General features: G+C 46.0%; 1 protein-coding gene across 1 annotated transcript in view; it reads left to right on the top strand.

The window, feature by feature from the left end:
* The window catches only part of LOC113446513 (transmembrane protein 132B), a 209,520-nt gene that overhangs the window by 85,637 nt on the left and 101,783 nt on the right, over nt 1–22,100 (top strand). The gene's annotated exons all lie outside the window — the stretch shown is intronic.

Genomic DNA, 22,100 nt, shown 5'->3' with positions numbered 1-22,100 from the left:
TGTGTGCTTGTGTGCAGCCACAGGTGTCTTTTCTCATTAAGACTCGGCGTGTGTGTGTGTGTGTGTGTGCACAGGTAGTATGTGCTTGTCCGAGTTGGGGAGAACAGCAATTTTTATCGATCTGTCGGCCTGCTTTCTCTTGAACGGACATATCCAACATGGCTTTCCTTTTGTGGTTTGCAACAATGGCCTCCCTATTCCACCTTTGGAAGCAGCTGCTGTGTAAGGCTTCAACCAGGCATGCCCAGAGCATCCTTGGTGACTGGTGTTTACTTTGAGGTTGGAACTCTTAAAAGTAGGAGTTTCAGTTCATGAAAGACTCTGTGACTTGACTGTACTTTTGTCACTGTGGATGGGGTTGACTCGCAGGTGCGTTCAGACAGCCACGTTGTGGACATGTGGAATTCTTGTATTGGAATCCCAGATATTTGTCGGAGATTTGTTCATGCTTCACTCATGATTCAGGGAAGATGCGGGCAGCATGACCAGAGGCCAATGTTACCCATTGCAAAATCACCCCACCTTATGCCCCTTTGAGCGGGTTCTCCACATCCTGTAGGAATAAGCACACCCTTTAAAATAAGGTGGCTATGATGGAGAGAAGAAATATCAGGAGGCAAAGTTAGTTTGCAGTTCCTCTTATCTTGCAAGTAAATTCCGACTGAATATCTAGGATGGCTTTCTGAATGTATTGAATTTTCTTCTTTCTTCTGGGTTCTAGATCTGTCAAGAGGGTTCTTCTTTCTTTAGTTCTAGCTCTCAACATGACCCAAGACTATCTTTATCAATACTTGTGCCATTTCTCCCTTATGATCCTCCAGGACATAGTTAAAAAAGAGGGTTCTATCTTGTATGATAGTAGTGGGTATATAACTTAGACTTATATACCGCTTCACAGTGCTTTACAGCCCTCTCTAAGTAGTTTTACAGAGTCAGCCTCTTGCCCCCAACAATCTGGATCCTCATTTCACCGACCTCAGAAGGATGGAAACCTTGAGCCAGTGAGAATCAAACTCTTGGCAATGGGCAGAATTAGCCTGCAATACTGCACACCAGGAAAGGAAGGAAGGAAGGAAGGAAGGAAGGAAGGAAGGAAGGAAGGAAGGAAGGAAGGAAGGAAGAAAGGAAGGAGGAAGGAGAAAAGAAAGAGCAATAGCACTTAGATTTATACACCACATCAGAGTGCTTTACAGTCAGGGGTGGGATTCACATTTTTTAACAACTGGTTCTGTGGGTGTGGCTTCGTTGGTGGGTGTGGCTTGGTGGTCATGTGACTGGCTGGGTGTGGCCAACTCAACATCACTCACATCAAGGCATGCATCTCCTTGCCTGGCCTCTCATGACTGTGGGGATGCTGCAACAGTTGTAAGTGTGAAAAACGGTCATAAGTCACTTTTGTCAGTGCCATTGTAACTTTGAATGGTCACTCCACACAAGCAAAGTGCCAGCAAAGGAGGAAAAAAAAACTCCAGAGAAATTCCAGAGACAGGAAGTTTAGACCTTCCAAGAATATAATAAGGGTTAATGGAGAGGCAGTTTCTGTAAGCAACACCAGAATGTTTCCTTCCTGCCCTCCTTACAGGATTAGGCCAGTAATTTTTTCTAACAATAGGTTCTCTGAACTGCTTAGAATGTTAACAACTGGTTCTAGCGAATAGGTGCAAACTGGTAGAATCCCAGTCCTATATACTCTTTAAGCAGTTTATAGTGTCAGCCTATCACCTTCAACAATCTGGGTCCTCATCTTACCCAACGTGGAAGGATGGAAGGGTGAGTCAACCTTGAGCCTGGTGAGATTCGAACTGCCAAATGGCAGTCAGTCAGCAGAAGTGGCCTGCAGTACTGCACTCTAACTACTGTGCCAGCAAGGCTCAAGGGTTGAGGATTAGGGGGGCATGTCAACTGCATTCTAGGACTTGAGGGGCTGTCACAGAGAAGAAGGGGTGTGTGTCAACCTATTCTCCGAAGGTCTTGAGAGAGGACAAGAAGTAATAGAGGCTTATCAAGGAGAGATCCAACCTAGAACTAGGAAGAAATCTCCTGACCGTGAGAACAAATAATCCATAGAATAGCTTGCCTCCTGGAGTTATGGCTGTTCCATCATTGAAGTCTTTTACAATTAGACAGGGCAACCTTTTGACCTGGATGGTATTAGGTCTCTTGCTTTGAACAGGGACTGGGCTCTATCGAACAAAATGAAATCCAGTGTAGAGAAAAATAAAGTCCTACACTTAGGCAAGAAAAACCAAAAGTACACATATAGATTGGGTGAAACCAGGCTCAATAGCAGGAACTGTGAGAGGGATCTTGGAGTCTTAGTGGACAACCAGCTAAATATGTGCCAGCAATGTGTGGCGACAGCCAAAAAAGCCAATGCAGTCCTAAGTTGCATTAACAGAGGGATACAATCAAGATCAAGGGATGTATAGCACCATTCTATAAAGCCTTAGTAAGACCACACTTAGAGTACTGCATCCAGTTTTGGTCACCACACTATAAAAAAGATGTTGAGACTCTAGAAAGAGTGCAGAGAAGAGCAACTAGGATGATGAGGGGACTGGAGGTTAAAACATATGATGAATGGACGTGGCTAGTCTAGTGAATAGAAGGACCAGGGTAGGCAGGACAGCAGTTTTCCAATATTTGAGGGGCTGCCACAGAGATGAGGAGTTCAAGCTGTTTTCCAAGGCACCCTAAACCCAGACAGTGAATAATGGATGGGAACTGACCAACAAGAGATTCAACCTGGAAATAAGGAGATATTTTCTGACAGGGAGAGCAAACAATTGATGGAACAGAAGTTGCCTTCAGAAGTTGTAGGGGCTTCCTCACTGGAGGCTTTTAAGAAGAGACTGGACTGGCCTCTGTCAGAAATGGTGTAGGGTCTACTTGGACAGGAGGTTGGACTAGATGACCTGCAAGGTCCTTTCCAACTCTGTTAATCTATATTTACCTCTGAGGTCCTTTCCAGCCCTGTGATTCTATGTTCTGTCTCATCCTCTGGCTATCTTACAACACCTGTAGAACTGTAGCATCGTGGACAAATGGCTGTCTAATCTCTTCTTGAAAACGTCCAGCAATGACGCACCCGCCACTCAAAGAGGCAAGCTATCTTACTCGTTATCAAAGACAATGTAAAGAAATGATATGATTCTCTAGCCTTGAGAGTTTTCTCCCTTAAGGCAGCAAGTCTAAAAGCAAATTGCTTTGGCTGAGAATTGAGTGCAATGGAATTACTTATTTACTTACTTATTTTCTGCCAAAAGGAACTCTGGGCAGCGAGCAAAATAACAAACACACAAAGGGAACAACAAGAAATGCAGCATTACTTAAAGCTAGCATGTATATTTTACGCTCTTGGGATTTAAAGGACTGGTTGTGGCTGAAATCCAATCCAACATTCAAAGACAGTCGGAGTTTGCATAAGTTTCTCTACCCTAAAGAAATAGCTTTCTTTGGGTCAAAAGAACAGATAGTATTTTGTGCTGGCCAATGAATGCTATTACTTTCTAGTTTTAAAGGCGAATTTATGATCCCTTTCTGATGTGAGAATTTAAATGTATGTATATCTACTGCCAGGCTCACAACAAAGGCTCTGTTTATGCGACTTACATTCTGTTCAGAGCTGCATTAGGAAAAAAAACAACACCCCACATTAATAATAATAAAAAAAATCCTGGGGTTAAAGCAGCACTGAAATGTAATTTTCATCTGGTGGGGGGTGAGCGGGAAGGTTGAACCAAAGTGCATTGCAAAATCTAAGTTAGTTGCAAACTTGGAGAGAAGGCGGGAAATGTTGCTAATCCATGAAAATTGTAGTTGTCACAGTAACTTAGACATTACGAACAGAAATTTCTGCCTTGTTTCAAGCTATCTGGAATGAATTTCAAGTCAATTAATACCCTGACCCTTTCCATTAAAAGGTTAGTTTAATTGTTTTGGGATTGATTAACAATGTAAATAAGAAAAAAGATCCACAAGATCTGTGTCGCTACAGCAAATATTGTTGCCTGTAGAATAAATATTTATGTTTGATCTGCCTTCATTTCAGAGCTCTCTTTATCTTGCTATGTTTAGAAGATTCAACCCCCTCATAACAACCCTCTCCCAAAAGCCTTCCCCTGAACAGAATGTCCAGAGTAATGCAATATATATATCACAGGTGTTGTCGTTTAATAATGTTTGGACAGCCAGAACTTGATCTCGTGTTTTCAGGAAGTCACTTGCCAAAACCAGACCATCGGAGTTCAATTTAGTTCGGATTTTAGCTGACTTTAAAGAATTAAGCAGGATCAGATCCGGGGATGAGTAGAATAGAGCTGCAAGGCAGGGGGTGGGATTCAAATTTTTTAACAACTGGTTCTGTGGGTGTGGCTTAGGTGGTGGGTGTGGCTTGCTGGTCATGTTATTGGCTGGGTGGGGCCAATTCAATATCACTCACATCGAGGCACGCTTCTAATAACTGTGGGGATGCTGCAACAGTCGGAAGTGTGAAACATGGTCATAACTCACTTTTTTCAGGGCCATTGTGACTTTGAATGGTCACTCCACACAAGCAAAATGCCAGCAAAGGAGGGGAAAAAAACTTCAGAGAAGTTCCAGGGACAGGAAGTCTAGTCCTGCCAAGAAAGTAATAAGGGTTAACGGAGAGGCAGTTTCTGTAAGCAACACCAGAATGTTTCCTTCCTGCCTTCCTTACAGGATTAGGCCTGTAATTTCTTCTAACAACCGGTTCTCTGAACTGCTTAGAATGTTAACAACTGGTTCTAGCGAATAGGCGTGAACTGGTAGAATCCCACCCCTGCTACAAGGCACCTTGGAGGTCTTCTAGTCCAGCCCCCATTTCGGCAAATGGCTGTCTGGTCTCCTTTTAGAAACCTCCAGTGATGGAGCCCCCACAACTTCTGGAGGCAATTTCTGTTCCAGCTGGTTAATTGTCCTCACTGTTAAGAAGTTTCTCCTTCATTCCAGGTTGCTTCTCTCCTTGATTAGTTTCCAACCCTTGCGTCTTCTCTTGCCCTCTTTATATTTTAAATCTATATAGAAAAGGAGATTCGAGAGAAGAAGACCAAGTCTTTCTCAGATCACGGGTGGGGAACGATGACCCCCTTAATATGCCTTGTGGGACATCAACTCCCAGAATTCCTGAGCAAACATGGGAATTGAAGTCCATGGGTCATAAAGGGGTGTCCATTGTTCCCCACCCCTGGCTTTACATAGTCTTCTTATTTCCATGCTCATCCTTGCCATCCTTTCCAGGTGAATCAGATCTCTTCTTAAAAACGCCCACTATTTCTGGTGGGAAGCTGTTCCACAGGCTATTTGTCCTCACTGTTAATTGACTTCCAAGGTCCCTTCAGCTCTCTTCTGATTGATTCAACCTGTAGTAAGGGAGGCCCTGGATAAGAGTCAAGTGGGCTTTGAAACAGCTTAGAATCTGTAAAGGCAGGGGGCCCCCGGCGAATGTTAATGGCCCCTTAAGGAACCATTGCAAATTGCTTTATTATCCCTTCCCTTTGTCTCTGTTTTGCTTCTCAGCCCATCTGAAGGCAAATACCTGTGGGTGGCAAAGCGATCTGTTGCCCAGCAACTTAAAGTACATAAAAGCTTGCTGCGGTGGCAGGATAGAAACCTTTTGTTCCCGGAGACCATTTAGGGGGCAGAGTGAGAGAGAGAATAGGCAATTTTGCAGAGGAGAATGTGGCGGGGAGCTATCAGGGACCTTGTTTTCTAATAAGCTGCACTAAACATAAGGGGATTAGAGGGGCGACGCCTTTGTTAAAATTCAAAATAACCCGCAAGCTGGATGGATATTGGTTCGTCAGTTGGATGTGAAAACGGGGTTGCGTTTGCAAAGCATATGAACGATAAATCTTGGTTAATGAGCACATACAAGGCTGGCTTCCCCCCCCCCTCTTAATTCCCCATTGAGCACAAGCCCCTTCGCAAGAGTTGCAATTTACCGATCCATTTAAACCCAGGATGGTTAGCTTGGCTATCTGGAGGCTGGCCTTTGTAACCTAGGTTTGTCACAGCAGGCTGGACAAATCCCGATATTAGGGTTCGCAAACTATTGCTTCGCACGTGGGGTGGCCCAGCCAATCGTAACTGAACGAAAGCAAGACCCAGAGATGGTCTTGTTCTTGTCTGATCTTGGGAGCTAAGCATGTTCGGTTTGTTATATAGCCATAGCAATAGCCCTTAGACTTATTCACCGCTTCACGGTGCTTTCCAGCCCTCTCTAAGCACTAACTCTGAGTCAGAGTTAGCCTGCAATACTGCATTGTAATCACTGTGCACCATGGAAGGAAAGGAAAGGAAAGGAAAGGAAAGGAAAGGAAAGGAAAGGAAAGGAAAGGAAAGGAAAGGAAAGGAAAGGAAAGGACTGGACTAGGAAGAGCAATAGCCCTTAGACTTATATACCGCTTCATAGTGCTTTCCAGCCCCTCCCTAAACAGTTTACAGAGTCAGCCTGTTGCCCTCAACAATCTGGGTCCTCATTTCACCCACCTCGGAAGGATGGAAGGATGTAAAAATGGGCCAGCTTGCAGAATTAGCCTGCAATACTGCCTTCTAACCATTGTGCGAAGGAAGGAAGGAGAAAAGGAAGAGGAATAGCAATAGCACTTAGATTTATATACCGCTTCACAGTGCTTTACAGTCCGTCATGCGGTGGCCTAGAGGTGGAGCTCTGACCTCACAATCAAGAGGCTGTGAGTTTGATCCTAGGTAGAGGCAGATATTTCTCTCTCTGGGCACATTGTGATTATATCTACTGAACAAAACTCCGCATTGGCAACAGGAAGGGCATCTGGCCAGTAAATACTCTGCTCCATTCAGTTTCCCAGACTCCACCCCATGGGGGATTATTACAAGGGATGATGATGAAGATGACAGTGCTTTTACAGCCCTCTCTGTTTACAGAGTCAGCCTCTTGCCCCCAACAATCTGGGTCCCCATTTTACCCACCTCGGAAGGACGGAAGGTTGAGTCAACCTTGAGCTTGGTGAGATTCGAACTGCCAAATTGCAGACAGCTGGCAGTCAGCAGAAGTCGGCTGCAGTACTGCACTCTAACCACTGCGCCACCACGGTTAGGGTTGGAAGGGACCTTGGAGGTCTTCTAGTCCAACCCTCTGCCCATGGCAGGAGATCCTATACCGTTCTGGACTATCTTTGGGCTGGTTGGGAAGGATGATACATGTGATCATAGGAAGAATATTAGATTAACAGAACAGAATAACAGAGTTGGAAGGGACCCTCCAGTCTACCTCGCCTCACATAATCCACCTCACATAAGTCTAGACACTTCTTAAAAATCTCTGGTGATGAAGCACTCACAGCTCCTGGTGGCAAGTTGTTCCACTTGCTGTCAGGAAATTTCTCTACTTTGTTCATACACTGTGCATTGTCGGGAAATTCATCTAACTCCTATCCCACAACCCATCAAATTCAGGAGCATCTTCCACGAAACCGGAGGCTTCCTGGTCACATTTATCTTGATCACGTTCAGCCTCTCATCAAGAGACACTCTACGTGCGACGAGGCAAGTTTTTTAAGCATACTATGGATTTGATGTCATTCATTCCACTCTGTTCTTCCGCAGCCTCCTTCACCCGTGCAACCTTAATTTTACGGACTACCCTTCCCTGAAATTAAACTATATCCATGGGCAAACCAACATGGCAGATATCGAAATCCTGACAGGCAGGAACAAACTCGCCGATTGCTCCCTTCGCTCTCGTAGGCTTTCGCAAAACCCTTGAACTCTCCCGGTGTCTTCTGAGAAGCTGTTTTAAGCTGTTAGATGTTCCCATGAAAAAGATGGCTAATGGTCAGTCATCCTGAACATGTTTTCCAAGCTTCATTTGAACCAGTGGCTGAAAGCAACTCCCTGAAGAATCCCTTGATGATTTTGCAGACTCTGAATCCAACACGGGGGCCATGACCTCAGCTCCATTAGATGCTGTCGAAGGAGCCCAGTAGAAAACATCCACGGCCTGGACTATACCGAAGGAGATTTCCTTGGCATTTCTTTATCCTCTGGCTTAGAGGATCAGAGTGAGAGGAGATTATAGGGGCTGGTGTAAGAATTTCTAGAGAACATCTGCAGAATGGAGATGTTCTGGAGAACATGCAGAGGGACCACAGTCATGGTCTGGTTCAGATTGTTTAGGAAGGCCAACAAGATGATAAAGAGGTCTGGGGACTAAACTACAGGATGAATGATTGAGGGAACTAGGTACATCTAACTCAGCGGTTGACAACCTTAAACACTCAAAGAGCCACAAGGGTTACCCTAACCCTAACCGGAAGCCCCTTGTTCAGTTCTGAAACCAACCAGAAGTCTGGTTCACTCACCATAGAGACTCCTTCTAGCGCAGCATCCTGTTTCCTCTGCCAACTGGAAATCCAGTCCCCCACCATAGAGTCTCCTAGCACAGCATTCTTTTTCCTCTGCCAACCAGAAATCCAGTCCCCCACCATAGAGTCTCCTAGCGCGGCATTCTTTTTTTCTCTGCCAACTGGAAATCCAGTTCTCCCACCATAGAGTCTCCTCCTAGCGCGGCATCCTTTTTCCTCTGCCAACTGGAAATCCAGTCCCCCCACCATAGAGTCTCCTCCTAGCGCGGCATTCTTTTTTCTCTGCCAACTGGAAATCCAGTCCCCCCACCATAGAGTCTCCTCCTAGCGCGGCATCCTTTTCCCTCTACCTGTCCTAAGTGAAAGCCCTATCAATTGACTGGCAACAGGGAGCTTCAGCAGAGGGACGAAAGAGCCACATATGGTTCCAGAGCCTGCGGGTTGCTGACCCCTGACCTAAGCTATTGAAGAGAAGGACTAGGAGTGACATGATAGCAGTACTTGAGGGGACTCTCTGAGAGAAGCGGCTGTTGACTTATTTTCCAAAGCATCAAAGGGGCAAGACAAGGGCCGAAGCTCACTAAAGACAGATCCAACCTAGAACTAAGCAGAAGCTTCCTAACAATGAGAACAAGGAACCAGGGTCTCCTGCTTGGGAAGGGGATTGGACTAGAAAAGTAGTCACCAACTGGTGGGCCAGGGACCACTGGTGGTCCGCAAGAAAATTTTGGCGGCCCTCAGAGAAATGTCCTTCCCCAAAGCAATTAATCCAGGCTGCACTGCCCACATGGTCTGCCCACCCACTGGCCCCCACCGTTCAGCCAAGTGCAAACCTTACCTTGAGTAGAGCCACGTGAGCTGGAACTGGAAGGTAAAACCAATGGTGGTGGAGGTAAATCCGCCCCAGGGTGGCTTGCTGGCGTTGGTGGGAAAGTCGGTCCCGTATTCCAGATCTGCAGGAGTCACAGGACTGGCCCTTTGGTCATCCCGGAGCAGCTCCTCCAGTCCATGGTAGGCCGGTGCACCCAGGTGGAGGAGCAGCTGCTCCGGGATGACCAAAGAGCCAGTCCTGTGACTCCTGAAGTTCTGGAATATGGGACCGACTTTCCCACCAATGCCAGCAAGCCACCGTCAGTCAAAATTCATATCAGTGGTCCGCAGGATTTAAAATTATGAGTTTGGCGGTCCCTGAGGTCCAAAAGGTTGGTGACCCCTGGACTAGATGACCTACAAGATGACCTTCCAATCCTGTTAGTCTATGTTTTACTTCTCTGATTAGAAAACTGGAGCTGGGACTAATTTCACTTTCCTAATAAGGTGTTTCACCGTTCTGTCGGTCCCTTTTCTAAAAATCGTCCCATCCCCTCCCTTCCATAAAGCCAGTGATATTTTCCCCTCCACTGTCTGGTGGAATTTGTACTCCATGTTGTCAGAGAGACTGAAAGGTCTCCCTTTCCATCCCCCAGTTGTTGTTTTTTCTTCATTATTCCATCCAATGCTCCTTTCCATCATCGTAATGAACCAACCCAGGGAAGAAAAGCCTAAACAAAAACAGATACAATCAGCCTCTACAGGAGAGCAGGCAATGGAAAGGCAACACGCCCCAGCTCTGAGTAGGCACAACCAGGAGGGAGCTGTCAACTGGGTCCGCAGAAGGCCAACAAAAGTGTCATTTATTCAACCCACACCAGTCAGGGATCGCAATGATTTGATCTCTGCTGGAGATTTCATTGAATCAACAGCTCACCTTCTATAATGGGAGGAGAGAGAAAGAACAGAGAAAGAAAAAATCTAAAATGTTAGTGTTGAAGGAAGACTTCATGGGGTTCCCTGGCTATGAGTTTAGAGGCAATTCAATCTAGTGGTTAAGGCACCAAGGCTAGTAAGTGGGGGACTGTAAGATCTAGTACCACCCTAGGCAGGAAACTTTAGGCCAATCACCAGAGGATGGTGAGTTCTAGTCCCACCTTAAGCATTAAAATCAGCTGAGTAACTTTGGGCCAATCATTAGGAGATGGTGAGTTCTAGTTCCAATTAGCCATGAAATCCAGCTGGGTAACTTTGGGCCACTCACCAGGAGACAGAGAATTCTAGTCCCACCTTAGCCATTAAAATTGGCTGGGTGACTCTGGGCATGGTCCCTCCCTTTCAGCCAAACCCACCTCACAGGGTTGCTGTGACCGCCGAATGCACTTAACAACTGCAGGGACTGGCTTATCAACGGTGCCCCCCCCAAAAGGACTCAAAATTGGGCACGACTCATTTTCTAGCCACCTTCCTTCAGAACCAGCTGTGGTATTCTACCGGTTTGGTCCGGTTCAAGCGAACCGGTAGTAAAAAAAATGCTCCCATTCGGTTGAACCAGTAATAAAAAAAAAGCTACTGGTTCAGCCGAACCGATATTCCTTTTTTTCCTCCCGACGATCGGCTGTTCCAATGGTCAGTTGTGCTGGGATCCCCCTCGCTGTCTTACTGCTTCACCCAGGAGGTTTCCAGGAGGTCCAGGGGGTAAAAAAAGAGCGTGTCTGGGGGGTGCTGCTGCAAAAAAGCCACTCCCACCCAGTCACATGGCCACTCCCACCTAGTCACACCCACAGAACCGGTAGTAAAAATGCTTGCATCTCTCCTCTGTTCAGAACGGAACTTAGTGGTCATAAGTCAAGGATAACCTGTCCCAGGTGAGAAGCCCTAGGCCTGCTCCATTGAGGCTGTTCCTGTACAAAACTGCACAACTGAAGGCAAAACCACTTCTCTCTCGATGCGGGCTAGTCTGACGCAGCCTCAACACTAAAAATACCCCGCTTTTGATTCCTGCCCCATCAGCACCCGTGGAATTAATATGCGCGTTTGAGAAACCTTGGGATTAATTATTCGCAGGAAAGATTTGCATTTCAATTTGACTTTTTAATTTGTTTCATGAGCTGTTGGGGCAAAGGTGGAGGAGAAAGGGGAGGAGAAGCATTTCGCAGCCAGATCGCACGAAGAAGAGGGGTGTGAGATTTCTTTTAATTTCAGGGTAGGCTAGCCTGCGACAAGAAGGCATGCCACGCAAGCACCGTGGCTGTGTCTCCAAGCTTGAGCGTAAAAACACAACCAAACCCACCGACGGGTAAGACGTTGGTGGAAAAATAATGTCAACCCTTCCCACCAAACGCTCGCTCCCGGTGTTATCTTCTGCAGCTCACCTGTTTCGGTGGCAGGAGGCCAAGCTGGAAGGCGATGCGGCTTCCTTTCATAGACCTTCGATCTTCAATCAGAATAGAGCTGGAAGGGGAGACCTCAGAGGTCATCCAGTCCAACCCCATGCTCAAGCAGGAGACCCCATACTGTTTCAGATAGGCGTCTGTCCACCCTCTTCTTAAAAAACCTCCAGTGATGAAGAACCCACAACTTCTGGTATCAAGCTGTTCCACTGGTTAATTGTCCCCACTGTTAGGAAGTTTCTCCTTAATTCCAGGTTCAGGGGAAAATTTAACTCCAAGAAGGTTATAGCTAGATAGAAATTGTAGTCCCAACACCCTGGAGGATGTCAGGAAGAACTTTGGGGAAATCCTTTTCCTATGCCTTCCACCCACATTTCCATCTTTCTCCCTCCCATCCATGGATCTCTCTCTCTCTCTATTCATCTATAGCATTGGTTCCCAATCTTTTTTTCGCCCCGCACCCCTAAAGAAATTTCACTCGAACCTTGCACCCCCTGAAATTTAGACTTTAGGAACTACTGAACGCGTTAAATATATGGTAGGATTGAATCTTTTCAGCTATGTATGTGACGGCCACTAAATAACGATACTTAACTCTAAAATGAAAACAAAGTCAATCCATTGCATAATAAATAAAAATGCCAACATATAGCCAATATCGTATTATTTACCTGGACTTTTCTCGCACCCCCTGGAATATCGTGTCGCACCCCCAGGGGGTACGAGCACCCCAGGTTGGGAACCCCTGATCTATAGCATAGCTTCCTCTATCTACTACGTATCTACACCTACCCATCCACCTCTCTCTGTGTCCATTTACAGTATATCTACATTACCTACTTATCCATCCTCCATCCATCCATCTTTCTCTCTCCCTCTCTCCCCCCCTCTGACCTCTCTCTCTCTTCTGTTTCTCACCATCCATCTCTCTCTCTCTCCCCCCTCCCCTCCCTCCCTCTCCTTCTCCCTCTCTCTATTTACCTTATGGTTCACCAGAGAGTCTCCCTGAAGCTTCATTGCTGAGGAGGGATTTGAAGTCGGGTTCACACCGGCAGGCCAGCTGTTATTGTGCCGTCATCGTGACGTTGTTTGCTTGATGGGTCACGCTGCTTCTGTGGGGCTGGAAAAGGCAACATCCTTGAGAGAGACAAGATAGCTCTTCAGGGGTGTTTACTTGATACCTTACCAATCAATAATCTATTCCACGCTAAGAGCGGAATACTGAAATTATCACGGGATGAGCTCTTAATGGCAGGTGTTCTGATTCAAGGGCTGAGTGATAATGAGGGGGGGTATTGACTCCTCTCCCCCAACTCTTGATTATGGTCTGCCTCAGTTTCCATACAGTTATCAGACCTATCTTGCTTTCTGTTCTGACCCAGTTCCCCCAAAACATGATAAACCCTCTGACGTGAACTCAAAAGATTCCTTTATTAGGCGTGCCAGCAGCCCCGGCAAAAAATTTCTCTCTCAATGCAGGCTAACAAGTCTCCCCGGCTTGTCTGCCACACCTATTCATCTCCGCCCCCTGCCTTTTATCCCCAGAGCTAGGATGGGGCTTTGCTATCAGCGGTGACTTTTCTGTCCCAAGGACCGGGCCATAGATTTCCACTGCTCTCCTCTCCTCTGCCTTTTGCACATCAGGCACTGGACCCAGCTGTTCCTCCTCTTCCTCATTAGCCACCTCCAGAGGGGGCTGTTGACTCTCCATCTGAGGGCTGACTGATGACTCAGGCTCTGCCTCTCTCATCCTCTCTGCCAGCTCCATTCCTCTCCTCCCTCAGAGTTCTTAGGTTGCTATGATGCTGATCCCGATTTCCATGCCGCCTCCTCCTCCTCCTCCTCCTCCTCCTCCTTCTCCTCCTCATCCTCCGATTTGGCTGCCAGAGGGGCCGGCGGCCAACAGGCCACAACACTTCCATGAGCCCGAGGAAGTCACTGGAGACTTTCCACGCCCAGCATTGGGGCTAAAATGCAGCCACTGAAGCGCGGCTGTCTTAGGCAAATCCTGAGATTTTCAGAAAGTTTTTAAGAGGAATGAAAAACAAAACAAAACATAGGAACCAACAATCTCGAGGGAAGGGGTGCTGATTCCCATCGTGTGTTTCCCAACGGAAGTAAGTTAGACAAACATTGGGCTTTCCTTGGGTCAGGATTCCATCCATGCAAGCTGTTCTGACCAAGGCTTCCTGAGACAGTAACCATCACATGCTATTCCCCAAAACCCATTTTTTAAAAATTTCAATTGCTTTGAGTGATATGCATCCACAGCCCATAATGAGTCCCAAACAGTTTGTAAATAGTCCCATGGAAGTCTGCCAAAGTCCTTTGGGATGAGTCTGACAAGCACCCACCTTTATCTCCCTTGAAATGCTGATGACGACTAGATTGCCAAATAGCTGTACAAGGCCAAACGGAGCGCAAATTCAACGTGGAGCTTCAGGTTTCAAACCAACCAGAATGAACAAAGTTGCTTCCTGCAAAGGCTCCTGTCCCTTTGCTGCTCCTTTATGTCTTATGGGAGAGGCCAATCACCACCAAGCCTTACTCCCAAGTCGCCCTTTTTGTCTTAACTGTTCTTGCCTTCTGGCAGCTCTGCGCAAGGGCGCACTGGGAACAGGCTCCCCCTGTTCCTCTGCCTCCCTGATGTCAGATTCTGGAGGCTCCAGAGTCAGCACATAACTCTAAGGTGGCCCTGACCCCATCGCTGTCAGATCCCTCGTCCAAGCCCTCCTCAGATTCCTGGACTGGCCCATGTTCCACCCCACTGTCCGACTCTGCTGCCAGCTCCGCAGGCCACTGGCAGACTACAACACAAGCTAGCCACAATGGGCTTAATAACAATACATGACTGAATAAACCACAATGGGTTTTGAGCTGTTGAGTCTGACTCAACGGCAGACAATGTGGTTACATCAACCAACCAACCAACTTTGTCGTTGTGTTCGTCTCCAATACGATGATGAAAGTCAAAGCTCCTTTGAATCAAGCTGGCTCCTAGTGACTAGGTGGACACATCTATGTCGGTATTCTTGGCAGGACAGGCAACTCCTCGACTTACAACAGTTCATTTAGTGGATTGCTCAAAGTTACAACGGCACTGAAAATGTGACTAATGACCGTTTCCCACAGTTACGACCTTTGCAGTGTCCCCCCATGGTCACACGATCCAAATTCAGATGCTTGGTTCATACTTATGACCGCTGCTGTGTCCCGAGGTCACGTTGATTCCCTTTTTTGCGACCTTCCAAAAAGCAAAGTCAACGGGGGAAGCCAGATTCACTTAACAGCCGGGTTACTAAGTCACCAACTGTGGCGATTCACTTAATAACGGTGGCAAGAAAGGTGCTAAAATGAGGCAAAACTCACTGAACAAATGTGTCCCTTAACAACAGAGATTTTGGGCTCAACGGCGGTCGTAAGTTGAGGATTCCCTGTACTAATGAAAGTGACTGACCACCAATCCTCGCAGTTATGACTGTTGCAACGTGGTCAAAGTTTGGGTGCTGGCAACCAGCACGTATTTATGACGGTCTGCAGCATCCTGGGGTCACCTGATCTCCATTTGCGACCTTCTCATTGGGCTTCCAGCCAGCAAAGTCAATGGGGATTTGTTGAATGAGGTGTGATAGTTTAACCATTGCGAAAGAGGTTGTAAAATTGGGCACAACTGCCGTGCTTAGCAGGGGAAATTTCTGCTCCCAGTTGTGGTCCTAAGTCAAGAAGTGCCTTTATTTATATAATTTCCATATTGATTCTGCATTTGACTCAACCTCTTTAAATCGTTAAAAGAGAGAGAGAGAGAGAGAAAAAAAGAGAGAGAGCGACAGAGAGTACATGATGAATATTTGCCAGGACAACACTAAAAGAACAAGATTAATTTATGGGAAGTGAACAGGCAAGCTATTTTATTAAAAGAAATATATCTGGCATCCTGGGGGATGAAATAATTCAAAGCAACAGCTTTTAAATGCTCACCAATCTCGGACGGCAGCATCCTGTGATCATCAAAAGGGTTTAAATCCTGACGAAAGGGCTAATCAAGTGGCGGTTAGCTTTTGTGCAGCAATACTTTGATGGCTAAACAAGGAAAAAAAAAACATCTTCATCCTTGAATCTTAGATGGGAGCTAAATGCTTCTGGCCAGCCAAGTGATAAAATTATGAACCCATAAACAATGTACAGGGGAGAGAGGAGAGAGAAACGCAGACTAGACAACCAGGGAGTAAAATAAAAGGCATTTAAGCCTACAGGAGGAGGGAGGGAAGCCCTTGGAAACATATTAGAAGGGACCTTCCCTAGTTCCTGGAGAGTAAAAGGGAAGGTGGGGTGAAAAACTGCACTCTCAGTCTTGCATGAATGTGTTAATGTAACCTTAATCATCATCATCTTCTTCTAAATATATATAAAAGCGAAATACCACTCAGGCATCATCACAAAATCTCCAGAACCGTAAAGCCTACAAACTTGACATTTGGCACATACGTTCTTCTTGGCTTCTAGTGCTCACTTAAGAAAGGATTTTTCGAAATGACCACCAGAGCATTAGGATTTCGTATATTATTATTATTAATGCAGTCTGATGCTAAGGAGTTCTACTCCCCCTCCCCACCTGAAAAGAAATCCCTTCCAAATGCAAAACACAAGCAGAGGACAGGAGGTTCAATTTTACTTTCACAGTACCAAGCGGCCTTAGTCCAGAACAGTTGAGCCCAGGCTCCTTTCTGTCTCCTTCTTGCTCACACAGCAAATACTCTTTCAGTTTCCAAGCAGCCCTCAACTCTCACACACTGACAGGAAGCTAGCCAGATGAATAATGACAGATGTTGGTAGGCAGAGGCAGAATTTCCCCCCTTATTTTCCTTCCCAAATACTAAGCCCAATCACATATTTTTGTAGTGAAGCACGGATATCCAGCTAGTATAAAGATAGACTTAGTCCTTCCGGTTGGGCTTCTGGTCTGGATTATTGTAATGGTATGTGGGAAAGACCTTGGGAGAAGGAGGGAAGGAGGGAGAAATACTAAAAGGGAAGGAGGAGAGAAATCCTTTCAGTCTTGCAGGAATGTGTTATTGTAACCTTAACATAAAGATAGACTTAGTCCTTCTGGTTCAGCTTTTGATCTGGACTATTGCAATGGGTATGTGGGAGAGACCTTGGGAGACCGGGAGAAGAGATGCTGCCTAGGGAAAGTCAGATAAGGGACTGATTAGCCCACAGATGGATAACGGGCAAGGTAAGAGGCTCAGAAGGGACCCTCCCTAGTTTCTAGGGCTGTAAAGGTTTGTGGGAGAGACCTTGGGAGACGGGGAGAAGAGATGCTGCCTGGGGGATGAAGAAATAAGAGACAGCATAGCCCAGAGCACCATAACAGGTGGAGAAAGAGGCTTAGAAGGGACCCTCCCTAATTTCTCAAGGTGTAAAGCATGAGGCTATAATGGCATGTGGGAAAGACCTTGGAAGACAGGGCCGAGAGATGCTGCCAAGGAGATGGATCGGATAAGAGACTGCTTAGCCCACCGCTGTAAAACGGGTGGAGAAAGAGGTTTAGAAGGGACCTTCCCTAGTTTCTCATCCTATAAAGGAGACAACTGTAATACTGTAGTAGGTGGGAAAGATCTAAGGGAGAACAAGAGGTTCAGCAGGGACCATCCATCGTTTCTTCGACTGCAAAAGATGGTGGGAGAATTATACTTTCCGCCTTGGAAGACTCAGTTAATGTAGGCCTGCCATAAAGATGGAGCTGGTCCTCTGGCTGAGCTTCTTGTCTGGACTACCTTGCAGGGCTAACAGTAGCATAAGAACCCTTTTTTGGGGTGGGGGGGACTGGTAGTTTGCACAACGGAGAGTTGTGTTAGATCAAGAGTTACTTTTTTTTTTTGGATTTTTGTTGGACAAAGATAGTTTCTTTCTCTAGGTGAGGAAGAAGATGAAACGGGTAATAACAAAGACAGGCCCTCTTCTATCACTGTCAGGCTTCTCCTCCATGTCATCGTCTTTAGTTTCTGTTCTCCGCGACGCCTCATCATTTAAGATCTTTGTTAGCCATGCATCACTAAGACAGGTCAAATGGTTTCTTGGCACCCTTCCATGGGGACTTAATTACCTTGAAGTATCTTTAGGGCTTTCATCGCTTTCCTTTTACAATGTTTCGGTGCCCTGAAGTGCCTTAGGGCAGTTGTGGAACAGCATTTTAACAGAAATTAACAGGCTAACAGAGTTGGAAGGGACCTTGTAGGTCATCTAGTCCAACCCCTCCCACCCAAACAGGAGACCCTACACCAGGGCTGTCAAACTCAATTTCATTGATGGATGTATCAGGGTTGTGTTAGACTTTGGGGGGCCCGGGGGGTGGGCATGGCCAGGATGGGTGTGGCCAGCATGACATCACTTGTGTTGGGGGACGCCTATGGCGGCCCAAGTGCTCCACCAATGAAAACGGGCTCCCAAGCTCCGTTTTTGGCTGTGATGGCCTCCTGCAACCCTTTGCCAACTAAAATGCAGCTCTGTTTTGGCTGACAGAGGCACCGTAGCCTGGTCCTTGGCTATTTCCAGGGTAGCCCCGCAGGCCAGATCTAAGCACTCCGTGGGCCAGTTCCGGTTCCCGGGCCCTGAGTTAGACATCCCCGCCCTACTTCATTTCTGACAGATGGCAGTCCAGTCTCTTCTTGAACGCCTCCAGTGATGAAGCTCCCACAACTTCTGAAGGCGACTTCTGTTCCATCAGTTGATTGTCCTCACTGTCAGAAAATTCCTCCTTATTTCCAGGTTGAATCTTTTCTTGATCAGTTTCCTTCCATTGTTCTTTTTCTGGTCTTCAGGTGCTTTGGAAAATAGCTTGACCCCCTCCTCCTCTCTGTGGCAGCCCCTCAAATATTGGAAGGCTGCTCTCCTGTCTCCCCTGCTCCTTCTCTTCATTAGACTAGCCAGGCCCAGTTCCTGCAACCATTCATTGTACATTTGAGCCTCCAAGACTTTGATCATCTTAGATATTCAGATTAATAGAGTTGGAAGTGACCTTGTAGGTCATCTAGTCCAACCCTCTGCCCAAGCAGAAGACCTTACACCATTTCCAACAGATGGCAGTCCAGTCTCTTCTTGAAAGCCTCCAGGGATGAAGCTCCCACAACTTCTGAAGGGAATTTCTGTTCCATTGGTTCATTGTTCTCACGGTCAGCAAATTTCTCCTTATTTCTAGGTTGAATCTCTCTTTGTTCAGTTTCCATCCATTATTCCTTGTCTGGCCTTCAGGTGCTTTGGAAAATAGCTCCTCTCTGTGGCAGCCCCACAAATATTGGAACAATGCTCTCTTGTCTCCCCTGGTCCTTCTCTTCCCTAGACTAGCCAGGCCCAGTTCCTGCATGTATGTTTGAGCCTCCAAGTCCCCTCACCATCCTGGTTGCTCTTTTCTGCATTTAAAAAATTTTTTTTAATTGAAAATAAACATTTAAAAAGTCTTGAATGTGGTGGGCTTTCTTTGACATACATATCAGTCTTTACATTATTATAACTAGAGAACAATCATGAAACAATATAAACATTTATAGACATATATAGACATATATGCATTTGATCTTTGTGTCATTTTATATTTTAATCATTGTGCTGTATTTCAATCATGTCTTAAATTCTGATTTACATTTTATAGACTTTTTTTCATATCCCTCTGTACATTTATTGAGATCAAGGTCAGAGGGAAGCAGAGATACAGGGGAAGACAACTCATAGGATTGCATTCCCAGACTACAGCTGGTCTTCGACTTCCAACCATTCATTTAGTGGCCATTCAAGCTTACCACGGCACTGAAAAAACAAAAGCGATGTCCAGTTCTCACATTTACGACGGTTGCAGCATCCTCACTGTCGCTTTGTTGAAATTGGAGCACTTGGCAACTGGCATGTACTTATGCCAGTTGCAGAGTTATGTGTGATCACCGTTGTGGCTTCCAACAAGCAAAGTCCATGCGAGAAGCCAGATTCACTTAACAACCAGGTGATTCACTTAGTAACTGCAGTGTTTTCCTTAAAATCCATGGCAAAAAAAAAGTCATAAAGTCGGGTCTGATCTACATTACAATTCGTCTGCAGGCATTCTGGGTTCCAATTGCAGTCATAACTCAAGGACTTCCTGTATGCTGAGAGGTCTCTTCTCCTAAGTTTTGCAGTTTTTGTGTCCCTTCCTGCCTTCCAATGCATCAGGTACCCCCATGGCCTCTTGGAATGTTTGTGCGTGCAAGTGGGTGGGGGGGAGAGACACAGAGAGAGAGAGACAGAGGCACAGAGAGAGAGACACACACACAGACAGAGAGACAGAGACACACACAGAGAGACAGAGAGAAACAGAGAGAGACAGACAGAGAGAGAGAGAGAGAGACAGAAAGAAACAGAGAGAGAGACAGAGAGACAGAGAGACAGAGACAGAGAGAAACAGAGAGAGACAGACAGAGAGACAGAGAGAGAGACAGAGAGACAGAGAGAGAGACAGAGAGAAACAGAGAGAGACAGACAGGCAGAGACAGAGAGAGAGAGAGAGACAGAGACAGAGAAAAACAGAGAGAGACAGACAGAGAGACAGATAGAGAGAGAGGGAGAGAGAGAGAGAGAGAAGGAAGCCCTGCATTTTGCTCAATCCCATTTAATTAGCCCTGCAAATCATGAATAGCACAGTAAATAAAGAGGCAGAATAGATTTGGCATATGCATTGCTGGAAGTTTGGGTCACCTACAGTGAAAGAGCCACGAAGGATCTTCTACTACTTATTCTTTGCCTCCCTAGCTGGCCAGCCTCAAATGTTATTCATTCTGGGATAATTACCCGCAGCGTTTGACAATCTGAATTTACAAGGATGGGATCTTGTATTCTCAAATATTGCTCGGTTCTCCCAGGGTGCCCACTGTGGCCCTCATGCGTTTCAGGAAGCTGCGCTTTCCATAGCTGTTGTTTCATCAAAGGAACTGCAATTGTTTCAGGATCCTGCAAGACACTGCAGTGGCTCTGGCGTTGATTTACTGAACTCACACCCGACCCTTAGATGGCTACAGGAAATCTAGATAGAAATTAGAAACAGCTCTTTCGATTTCTGTTTCTTTATTTATTTTATTTGTTTGTTTGTCAAATGTACCGGATAAGAACTGTAAGTATGAACGTAATCAGGAACACAGGAAGTAAATACAGATAAACAGGGACAAGGAGACAGGGACGGTAGGCAGGCTGGGTGCGCTTATGCGCGCTTCCTTTAAGGACCTCTTAGAAATGGGGTGAGGTCCATGGTAGACCGTTTCAGGTTGAAGCTGTGAGGGTTTGAGGTTGTAACAACGGAGTTGAGTAGAACATTCCAGGCGTCGAGCCACTCTGTGGCTGAAGTCGTAGTTCCTGCCATCATGTTTGGAACAGTGTACCTTGAATTTGTATCGGTTGTTTGCCCGTGTATTATTCTGGTTGAAGCTGAAGAAATCATTGATAGGCAAGATGTTATATCAGACAATTTTGTGTACTATGCTTAGATCGGACACAGGTGGTGCAGTTCCAGATTGTCTAGGCCCCAAATTTTGAGCCTGGAGGCATTGCGAGTGGAGGAGTGGAGTACTGTTGTGTACTTAGGTTCCAGGGGCAGGAGTCGGGGAGTGATAACTGTTAATATTGCTGTGTGAAGTCCTCTGAACTTGGCTATTTTCTTGCAGATGCTTCATTACCCAACTAGGTAAACTTACCATCATGAAGGACCCCTCAGTTCAACCCTACAAATATTGCATGTATTCTCTGTGCTCAACCTCTTGCTGCTGAGCATTTATGATACATAGTGAAATGTATAAATACTGAGTCATCACACCAGTTGACTTTATAGATCAACACTTAGGGATTTAAACTAAGGAGAATTAAGAATTGACAACTTCAGAACTAAGGAGAAATTTCCTGACAGTGAGAACAATTAACCAGTGGAACAGCTTGCCACCAGAAGTTGTGAATTCTCCAACACTGGAGGTTTTTAAGAAGAGATTGGATATGCATTTGTCTGAAACAGTATAGGGTCTCCTGCTTGAGCAGAGGGTTGGACTAGAAGACCCCCAAGGTCCCTTTCAACTCTGTTACTCTCTTAAAACTTCGGCTCATGTACTGTTTTGACCCAAACCCTTTTCCAATAAGACAAACGTGAACCAAAGGGAACAGAAGCCTTTTAATGATTCTTACGAATCCCCGGTTAAAAGGCTGCTGCAAACTAATTAATAAACTAATTGATAAGCACAAACCTTGCCAAAACTGTGCGAGGCTGCCAAGAATCACAGATAAGAAATATTTTACAACACAAAAGTCTTCAAATACCAATTTAAGATACTGCAATGTCCACGAGGCTGGAGTTTCAAAATGTCTTTGCTTCCTGCAAAGAACGTCCAATTCACAGCTGGCTTTTATCTTCTTGAAGGAGGGGCCATTATCTTGCAGCCTTACTTCCAAGTCGCCTGTGCTGTTATAGCTGCTTTTTCCTCTGAGCAATCCTGCACATATGTGCACTTGGCACAGGCTCCTCGGGAACCTC

Source organism: Pseudonaja textilis, chromosome 15 (assembly GCF_049901715.1).
Source record: "Pseudonaja textilis isolate UNSWEBS1 chromosome 15, rPseTex1.2, whole genome shotgun sequence".
NCBI lineage: Eukaryota > Metazoa > Chordata > Lepidosauria > Squamata > Elapidae > Pseudonaja > Pseudonaja textilis.
The sequence above is the reverse complement of the archived record's forward strand: the minus strand, read 5'-3'. Positions and strand labels throughout refer to the sequence as shown.